The sequence below is a fragment of the Symphalangus syndactylus genome, chromosome 3 (genome assembly GCF_028878055.3).
Source record: "Symphalangus syndactylus isolate Jambi chromosome 3, NHGRI_mSymSyn1-v2.1_pri, whole genome shotgun sequence".
Taxonomy (NCBI): Eukaryota; Metazoa; Chordata; class Mammalia; order Primates; family Hylobatidae; genus Symphalangus; species Symphalangus syndactylus.
Genome location: NC_072425.2, coordinates 79,604,566 through 79,615,476, shown reverse-complemented (window position 1 = coordinate 79,615,476; position 10,911 = coordinate 79,604,566).

The following is a 10,911-nucleotide window of genomic DNA, read 5'->3' as shown; positions in this document are numbered from 1 at the left end:
GTGTTGTTGCTAAGAAGATTGTCGCCAAGGGAATTGTATTAGGTTGGTACAAAGGTGATTGAGGTTTTTGCCACTGAAATGGCAAAAATCGCAATTACCTTTGCATCAACCTAATAGTTACGGACATTGTTGCTGCATATAGTGTTGCAATGGGTTTTGCTCCTAGGGCCTCTTAGATAAGGGTGTTGTTGCTAAGAAATGTTCGCCACACATACTGCCACCAAGGACATAGTTGTTACTGCCACTGTAGCTAAATGCATGGCTGATATGGCCATTATTGCTCTGGTTACAATTACAGTAGCCACTCTTGCAGAAAGAGCAATTCCTATGACCACCGTTGCTAAAGGCATTGTTATTAAGTATGTTGCTATTAATGGAACTTTTTCAAAGAGTGCGGTTGCTAAGCACATTTTGCCAAGTTTTTGCTAATGATATTTTTGGGACGGCCTTTATGCTAAAGACATTGTTCTTAAAGGTGTTAGTATTAAGGATGGTGTTGCAAGAAAGTTTTTGCTAAGGATGCATTTGCTAAATCAAGGTTGGCTGGTCACTACTGCTATGAAAACTTGCTAAAAGCAACATTGCTAGGGGCAAAGGTGCTAAGGAAATTTTTGCTATGAAATGTGTTGATAAGATTGTTGATGTTGGGCAGTTTTTAGAAAGGCACTTTGTTAGTATTAGTGTGTTTGGCGTTTTCTTGGTATGTTTGTTAGTGTGTTTTGGCATGCTCTGCTAAGAAATCTGCACTAAGTTGCTTTTGCTGAGGGTGTGGCTGCTATGGCCACTGTTGGTAAAGTCACTGTTCATAAGGCATTATTTCTAAGTTTATTATTGCTAAGGAAATTGTGCCTTTTTGTTAAGAGAATTGTATTAGTTTCCTAGGGCTGCCATATCAAAGTACCACAAACGAGGTGGCTTAAAACACAAGAAATTTCTCTTACAGTTCTAGAGCTTAGAAGTCCAAGTCAGGTGGTGGGAGGGTTGCTTCCTTCTGAGCACTCTGAATCTTTTCCATGTGTTTTTCCTCGCTTCTGATGGTTCCTGGAAATCTTTCACATTTCTTGGCATCACTCCAGTCTCTGCCTTCATACTCTCATGTCCTTACAAAACTTACTCTCTGTTGCTAGGGGCGTGTTTGCTAAGGAAATGCTTGCTAAAAGTATTTTTAAGGGCATTTCTCTTAAAGGCATTAATGTTCAGGATATTGTCACAAATAAGTTTTGGTACCAATGCAATTACCAAAAGTGTTGATGTTATGGCCCTGTTGCAAAGGAAACTTCTTGTTAAGGGTGTTGCAAGACTCTTGTGTTAATATTGTTGTAAAGAAAGTTGTTGTTAAGGATGCTGTTCCTAACTGCATTTGTTTCTATGTTGCAAAATGAAATATGTTAAAAGCATTGTTGCAAAAGATGTTCTTGCTAGGAGCATTGCTGCTGATGGAAAGGATGGAAGCTTTCATGTGCGTCCGTGTGAAGAGCCCACCAAACAGGCTTTGTATGAGCAATAAAAGCTTTTAATCACCTGGATGCAGGCGGGCTGAGTCCGCAAAGAGAGTCAGAGAAGGGAGATAAGGGTGGGGCCATTTTATAGGATTTGGGTAGATAAAGGAAAATTACAGTCAAAGCGGAGTTGTTCTCTGCCGGGCAGAGTGGGGGCCGCAAGGTGCTCAGTGGGGGAGCTTTTTGAGCCAGGAAAAGGACTTTCACAAGGTAATGTCATCACTTAAGGCAAGGACCGGCCATTTACACTTCTTTTGTGGTGGAATATCATCAGTTAAGGTGGGGCAGGGCATATTCACTTCTTTTGTGATTCTTCAGTTACTTCAGGCCATCTGGGCATATACATGCAAGTCACAGGGGATGCGATGGCTTGGCTTGGGCTCAGAGGCCTGACAGAAGCAATTTTGAAGGTCCTCTTTTTTTTTTTTTTTTTTTTTAGAAACAGAGTCTAGCTCTGTCGCCCAAGTTGGAGCGCAGTGGTATGATCATAGTTCACTGTAACCTCAAACTCTTGGGCTCAAGCAATTTTCTCACCTCAGCCTCCCAAGTAGCTAGGACTACGAGCACAGGTCATCATACCTGGCTTTTTTTTTTTAATTTTTGTAGCGACAGCATCTCACTATATTGCCCATACTGACCTCAAACTGCTGGCCTCAAGCAATCTTCCTGCCTCAACCTTTCAAAGTGCTGGGATTACAGGCATTAGTCACCATGTCTGGTCAAGACTGTCATTCTTAAAGGCATTGATATTAAAAGTGTTATTGAAGATTAAGGTTTTGCTATGGGTGCTGTTGGTAACTGTACTGTTGCTAAGAAAGCTGTTGTTACGGGCATTTTTGATAAGGGTATTATTGGTAAGGTTATTGTTCTTAAGGGTATTGCTACGGTTTGGATGTTTGTCCCCTCTAAACCTCATGTTGAAATTTGATCCCCAATGTTGGAGATGGGGCCTAATGGGAAGTGTTTGGGTCATATGACCAAATCCCATATTAACAGATTAATCCCCTTCCTTGAGGCTGAGTGAGTCTTCTATCAGTTCTTGCCAGAGCTGGTTGTTAAAAAGAGTCTGAGACCTTTCTGCTCTCTTTCTCTCTCTCTCATCATGTGAGCTCTGCACACACCAGCTCCCCTTCATATTCTGCCATGAGTGGAAGCAGCCTGAGGCCCTCACCTGACACAAATGTCCAATCTTGAACTTCGCAGCCATCAGAATTGAGAACCAAGTAAATGGTTTTTCTTTATAAATTACCCATCCTCAGGTATTTATTTCAAGCAACACAAAATGGTCTAAGGCAGGTGTTGATGTCAAAAAAGTTTTGTAAGGGCATTGTCCTTTAAGGCCTTGAAGTTATTGTGCAAAGAAAGTTTTGCTAAGAGTGTTATTGCTATGACTAGTGTTTCTAAGGAAACTGTTGCTAAAAGCACTTTTTTTCTCAGAGCATTATTCCTAAGGACTTAATTGCTAAGAGAATGGTAGTAGTAATATTTTTGCCAAGGTTGTTGTGGCTAAGGAAGTCATTGCTGAGGGTCTTTTGTTAAACATGCAGTTCTTAAAGGCATTTTTTTTTTCTTTGAGACAGGGTCTCACTCTATCACCCAAGCTGGAGTGCAGTTGTGTGATCACAGCTCACTGCAGGCTTGAACTCCTGTGCTCAAAGTGATCCTCCTGCCTCAGTCTCCAAAGCAACTGGGACAAGCACACACCACCATGCCTAGTGTATTAGACTGTTCTCACGTTGCTAATACAGACATACCCAAGACTGGGTAATTTTTAAAGGAAAGACATTTAATTGACTCACAGTCCCCATGGCTGGAGAGGCCTCACAATCATGGCGGAAGGCAAAAGAGGAGCAAAGTCACATCTTACATGGTGGCAGGCAAGAGAGCTTGTACAGGGAAACTCCCCTTTATAAAACCATCAAATTTCATGAGACTTATTCACTATTATGAGAACAGCATGGGAAAGACCTGCCCCCATGATTCAATTACCTCCCATTGGGTCCCTCCCATAACACGTGGGAATTATGGGAGCTACAATTCAAGATGAGATTTGGATGGGGATACAGCCAAACCATATCACATAGCTAGCTTTTTAATTTTTTTAATTTTTTTTTTTTTGTAGAGATGAGATCTCACTACATTGCCCAACCTGGTCTTGAACCCCTGGTCTAAAGCAATCCTCCCACTCCCACCTCTCAAAGTGCTGGAATTATAGGCATGAGCCACTGTGCCCAGCCAAAGGCATTGATGTTAATGTTGTTGTTGGATGTTTTTGCTAAAGGTGCTGTTACTAAGAACACTGTGGCCATGGCCACTATTGCAGAGGCTACTGTTGCTAAGATCCTTGGTGCTAAAGGTGCTGTTCCTAAGGAAAGAGTGTTGAATTGAAGGAAATTGTTGTTATGGGCTATTTTCTTAGGGTCATTGTTCTTAAAGGCCTTGATAGTAAGAGTGTTGAAAATGAAACAGATTTTGCTATGAGTGATGTTGATAAGGGAGCTGTTGCTATGAGTGCTGTTTCTAAATGTGTTGTTGCTAAGAGCCAATTGCTAAGAGTACTCTTGCTAAATACATTGTTAATAAGGACATTGCTGCGAATAGTCCTGCTCACAGAGTTGTTGCTAATAGTGCTGTTTCTAAGGACACTGTTGATTCCGCACCAAGGCTAAGGGCCTAGTTGTTCATGGCATTGTTATTAAAGGCAGCTATAATAATGAGGTTGTTTTTAAGGTGTTGATGCCAAGAGTATTGTTTCTGAAGATATTTTTGCTAAGCATGCTGTTGCTGATGGCCTTGTTTTATAGCCACTGTTTCTATGGGAATTGATACTAAAGGTGTTATTGCTTAGGGCATTGTTGCTATGGTTGGTAGCCAAGAAAGGTTTTTCTAAATTGGCTTTTTTCCAAGGGTGCTGTGCAAAGGTTGTTAAGTACTGTTGTAAGGAAAATATGATTATTATTGTTAAGGCCATTGCCTATAAGAGCTGCTAAAGGACATTGTGATTGAGGATATTTATATTAAGCACATTGTCACTGAGGAACTTGCTGCTATGTGTATTGTTGATGTGGCCTATTGTTGCTAAGGATATTGTCACTCTGACAATGATATTGGGGCATTGTAGCTAAAGACATTGACATTAAGGCTCTGTTACTAACACTCATTGTTGCTAAGGGTATTTTTGCTGAGGATGTTGTTATTAAGTACATTTTTGCTAGAGCATTCTTGTTTGGTGTGTTGTTGCTAAAGGGCTAGTTGCTAGAAGCACTTTTCCTAGAATAATTGTTGCAAAGAGCATTCATGCTAAAATGTTGATCCTAGGACCACTGTTACTAAGAAACTCATTTGAAGGACACTGTCACTGTGAGTGTTGTTGCTAAGGTTGCTGTTGTAAAGTCCTCTATGGCTAAGGGCATTGTTACTATGTTCATTATTGTTAAGTGTATTACAGTAAAGAAGCATTGCTACTAAATACACTGCTGTTAATGACTCTATTGCTCAGAGACTTATTCCTAAGGGTATTGGTGCAAACAGAGTTAAGGATGTTGATGTTAAGGTACTGTTTGAAAGTGTGCTGTTGGCCGGGTGCACTGGCTCATGCCTGTAATCCCAGCACTTTGGAAGGCCGAGGCCGGTGGATCACTTGTGGTCAGGAGTTTGAGACCAGCCTGACCAACATGGTGAAACCCCATCTCTACTAAAATTACAAAGTCAGCTGGGCGTGGTGGTGCACACCTGTAATCCCAGCTTCTTGGGTGGCTGAGGCAGGAGAATGGCTTGAACCTGGGAGGTGGAGGTTACAGTGAGCTGAGATCATGCCATTGCACTCCAACCTGGGCAACAAGAGTGAAACTCTGTCAAAAAGAAAAAAAAGTGTGCCATTATTAGAATCATTGTTGCTAAGGGGTATTGGTTTGAATGGTGGTGTTGCTAAGGGGACTGATGCTAAAGGCACTCTTACTAAGAGCCATTGTTGCTAAGGTTGATGTTAAGGACATTGTTGCTAAGCCTGTTTTTTAAAGTGTGCTGCTGTTATGGGTATTGTTGTTAAGGGTGTTATAAGAGAAATCATTGCTGAGTACCACTGCTGCAGAGAGCATTGTCACTAAGATCTAATATTGCCAAGGACAGTGTTGCTAAGGCCATTGAACTTAAATGCATTATAGTAAAGGTATTGTTCCTAAGACGATTGTTGTTAGGGCTGTTGCTAAGGAACCGTGTTAAAGATATGATTGTTATAGTCGTTAAATCTAAGGGTTTTGATGTTAAGGACCCTGATGCTAAAAACACGTTTAGATAATTTTTACTAAAACTCATTATTGCTAAGAATGTTGATGTTAGGTACATTATTGCAAGGCACTTTTGTAAAGCGTCTTGTTGCTAAAGTGATTATTGCTAAAGGCATTGTTGCTAAGTACACTGTTGTCAAGGATGTGGTTGCTAAGAGTGCTGTTGTTAAGAGCATTATGTTCTAAAGGATCTGTTGCTAAGGGAATTGATGATAATTGCATTGTTTCTTTTTTCTTTTCTTTCTTTCTTTTTTTTTTTTTTAGATGGATTCTCCCTCTGTTGCCCAGGCTGGAGTGTGGTGGCATGATCTCAGCTCACTGCAACCTCTGCCTCCTGGGTTCAAGTGATTCTCCTGCCTCAGCCTCCCGAGTAGCTGGGATTACAGGTATGCACCACCATGCTTGGCTAATTCTTGTATTTTTAGTAGAGATGGGGTTTCATCATGTTGGCCAGGCTGGTCTCAAACTCCTGACCTCAAGTGATCCACCCACCTCAGCCTCCCAATATTCTGGGATTACAGGCATGAGCCACTGTGCCAGGCCTGTAGTTGCATTGTTTCTAAGGGCCTTTGTTAAGGCACTATGCTAACCTTTTTGCTGAAAGTCATTGTTACAAAGGCTGTGGTTACTAATGATGTTGCTGCCATGGAACACGTGCCTAAGGGTGATATTTCAATTGGCATTGATGGTAAGGTCACTGTTGCTAAGAAAGTTATTTCTAAGTGCATTGTTCCTGGAGCCATTGTAATTATGGGTGATGTTCGTAAGAGAACTGCTGAAGGTCATTGTGGCTGAAGGCATTATTACTATTGCTAGTGTTTCTCATGATGCTGCTTCTACCAGCACTGATCCTAAATCTCGTGTTGCTAAGAGTATTGTTACTGAGGGTATTATTGCTAAGTATATTGTTGCTTAGGGTACTATTGCTTAGAATGTTTTTGTATATTATTGTTAAGGACACTGTTTCTAAGATCATTGTTCCTAGGGTGTTAATGTTGGCAAGGGACATTTTTGGTGAAGGCGTTGTGACTAAAGCATTGTTGTTACAGGTATTTTCTTCAAAGGTCATTGTTGGGAAGGGGACATTTCTAGAGTCACTCTTGCTAAAGACTGTTGCTAAGACCATTTTACTAAGGTCAGTGCTAAGAGCATTATTACCAAGGCATTATTTTCATGGCCCACTGTTGGTTGCTAAAGTCATTGTTTCTAAGGGCCAAGAGGGCTGTGGTCAAGGATGCTGGTCTTAGGGGATTTTTGCTAATAGTAATATTGTTAGGACATTGTTGCAAAGAGTGTGGTTGCTAAGGGCCTTTGTTTATAAGGGTATACTTGGTAAGGCAAGTTTGGATAAGAGCACTATTGCTAAGGGCACTGGTTATGGGGGTGATGCTCATGATTTTTTTTACTAAGGACATTATTAAGAATGTCATTTCTAAGGTCGGTTGTTTACCCCTTTCTTGCTAATGGTACTGATGTTAAGAGTGTTGATTCTATGAGTACTGCCATTCAGAGCATTGTCTCCAAGGGCCATTGTTGCTAAGTTCATTGATATTATGTATTTTGTAGCTAGGGCATTGCTGTAAAGTGTGCTGTTGCCAACAACACTGTTGCTGATGTCATTATTGCTAAGGAGTTGATACTAAAAGCATTTTTACTAAGGTGCCATTGGTAAGAGTGCTGTTGTTAATGCCATTATAAAGGACATTTTTGCTAAGGGTGTTGTTGCTAGTTGCTTTATTTCTAATTTTATTATTGCTAAGGGCCATGGTTTTTGAAGGTATTATTTCTAAGGGTGTTTTTGTGAAGATACACTAACAGGCCGTGGTTTGACCATTTCCAAAGTACCATGGCAATTTATAGAGATAAATGGACATACCATTGTTCCTAAGGGCATTGTTGCTATGGACATTGATTTTGAAGACATTGTTGCCAATGGCATTCTTGCAATTGGCGTAATTCCCACTATTTCTACAGGCAATTATGCTAAGGTTGTTGTTGCCTAGAGATTTGTCAGTAAGGTGCACCATTGCCAATGATGTTGCTGCTAAGGACATTGTTGTTAGGGACCATTGTTGTTATGTTATGAGTGTTGTCTCTAGGGCCATTGTTCCTAAGGGCCATTTTTGTTAACGGTCTTGATGCTAAAGGCCATTTTTTTAAAGGACATTTTGGTAAAGGTATTCATGTCAAGCTATTTGTTGCTAAGGTCATTGTTGTTTGGGGTGGTTGTTAAGGTCCCTGATTGCTAACGTAAGATATTGCTTCTAGGAGTGTTAATGTCAGTCAAAGGTGTTGCTAATAACAACTGTGGCAAATAGTGTTATAGCTGAGGGCATTTTTCTAATGTCACTGTTGCTTAGATTATGTTGTTAAGAGTCTTTTGGCTAAAAGGGTTAATATTAACAATGTTGTCTTAAAGCATTATTCCTGATGGTGTCTATGCTAAGGGTATTGTTGCTATGGGATTTGTTGCTAAGGGCCATTATTAATAAGAGTCATAGTTGTGATAGGCATATTTTTAAAAGTGTTGGTGCTAAGGGCAATTGTTCTTAAGGATGTTTTTGCTAAGGGCACTACTGGTAAAAAAGTTGTTGCTAAGGCGGTTTTTTTCTAAGTGGGTTGGTGCTAATGTGTCCCACACCATGAAATTGCTAGCTCACTGCTCTTCACCTCTCCCACTCCATACACCATATTTCCTTATATCAGACACCTGCTGACATCGCCAGTATAGGATCTTATTAGAACAGATGAGGCAAGTAGAGCAAAGTGGGCATCTCTCAGGGAACAAGAGCGTCCAGTGCGAAGTATCAGCCCATTCCAACCTTAGGACAGGTGCCAGGCTGATTAGAGGCCACAGGATTGAGCTAATGACCCTGACCCTTTAAGCTCTGAGAACTTAAAGCTGGCTGAGCTCCAACCCTAAAGGTTTTGTCCTATGAGTCATTGTCTGTGAGCTATTTTTAAAAATATTTTGGACTTCATCTACGTTTTTCCCCTAATGTATTTCAATTTTGTGGGGACTCTAGTGGAAGCAGAGGAAGTCATTTATTGCTCTTAAATCTTAAATGCATCTTTCCAACCTGTCAATGCACATAACTTAATCAGGTCTATGTTCATGCATCAGATAGTTCCATACATGAAGCATCTCACACTCCAATATGCTCTCGATATACAATGTTTTTCCACTTAAAATAGCCACTAGGTTGAGTGAGGACATTGATAGCCAGATTTTCATATATATTTGAAAAAAAGAGAGGTAAGAAAACTAAAAAATATCTGTAAAAGAAACAAATACATTTGGAGCAGGTGCCTTACTACCAATCAAGGCTTTAGAAAGCCAGACTCATCAAGATAGTGGTATAGGCACAGTGAGAGACAAAGTAGCTCACAGGAAAAGACCAGAGGCCCAGAATCATACTTAGCATTTATATCCACATGGTGTCTTACAGAGGGGACACACACATCAGTGAGGAGAGGAAAGAAAATATAATTTAGGATTAGCATACTTGGTGATTAACTGGTTTAAAAAATGTTTAATTGTTTAATTAAAAATATAAATAACAAATTTTTCAATAGCAAACTCAAATGCTATGAACTTAGGGGTAAGTCTCACCAAAGATAAAAAGTATTTTATAGTCCCCTCACTATTGTAAGAAATTTAACCTACCCTGAGAGATGAATACTATGGTTTCACCATTTTAAAGGTGAAATTTTTCATAAGAGAAAAAAATAAAAGCAAATAAATGGAGATTTATACTGCAAATATCAATAGGAAAAGTCAAAATCATAAAAAATATCAATTCCACACAAATTGTCAATGTTAATTCCAGCCAAAACCTCAACCAGATTTCCTAATGTCCTTCATAAGCTGATGTCAAATTAATATGAAAAAATAAACCTCACACCAAAGAAAACCAAAGACACTCTCCTGCAGTAATAACATGAGAGAAATTATCTACTGGACCTTACAATTTATGATGAAAATAAATTAATTAAGATAGTTTTGTATTGGCAAAATAGAGACAAGCCAATGAAACTGAAGAAACAAAATGGAAACAGATACCTACAGCAGGGCAATTTAGAAAGATGACTATTTTAAAAGCAGTTAAGGCCAGGCGCTGTGGCTCACGCCTGCAATCCCAGCACTTTGAGAGGCCGAGGTGGGCGAATCACTCCCAGGGATCACTTGAGGTCAGGAACTCAAGACCAGCCTGACCAACATGGTGAAACCCCGTCTCTACTAAAAATACAAAAAACTAGCCTGGCATTGTGGCGGGCGCCTCTAATCCCAGCTACTAGGGAGACAGAGGCAGGATAATCGCTTGAACCTGGGAGGCAGAGGTTGCAGTGAGCCAAGATCGCGCCACTGCAGTCCAGCGTGGGTGACAGAGCGAGACTCCATCTCTAAATAAATAGATAAATAAAATAAAAGCAGTGAAACCATTCAGATATCCATATGGAAACATTGTGGATCCGTACTTACGCCTTACATTAAATTCATCCCAGTGGGATTAAACACTTAGATTTGAGACAAAATATCTGAGTCATTTAGTAAAAAGAATGAGAATTTTCTTATGAATACTGTCTGAAACAAACCCACAATAGGAAAAGATAATTTAACTCTTTCACATTGAAAAGAAAAAATCTCTTTTTTTCTTTCTTTTTTTTTGAATGGAGTCTCGCTCTGTCACCCAGTCTGGACTGCAGTGGTGCAATCTTGGCTCACTGCAAGCTCCGCCTCCCGGGTTCACACCATTCTCCTGCCTCAGCCTCCTGAGTAGTTGGGACTACAGGCGCCTGCCACCACGCCCAGCTAATTTTTTGTATTTTTAGTAGAGAAGGGGTTTCGCCGTGTTAGCTAGGATGGTCTCGATCTCCTGACCTCGTGATCCGCCCGCCTCGGCCTCCCAAAATGCTGGGATTACAGGTGTGAGCCACCGCACCCAGCCTCCGTTTTCAAATTGATAGATATATTTAGTGCACTTCCTCTAAAAATTTTCACTGTGTTTTCTGAGTATGTAAACAACTATTAATAATTCTTACCTTCATACAAAAAAAAGTCAAAGGCCCAAGAATTGAGAACACATCTGTAGAATAAAAAAAAAAAAAAAAGATGTAAGGAACTG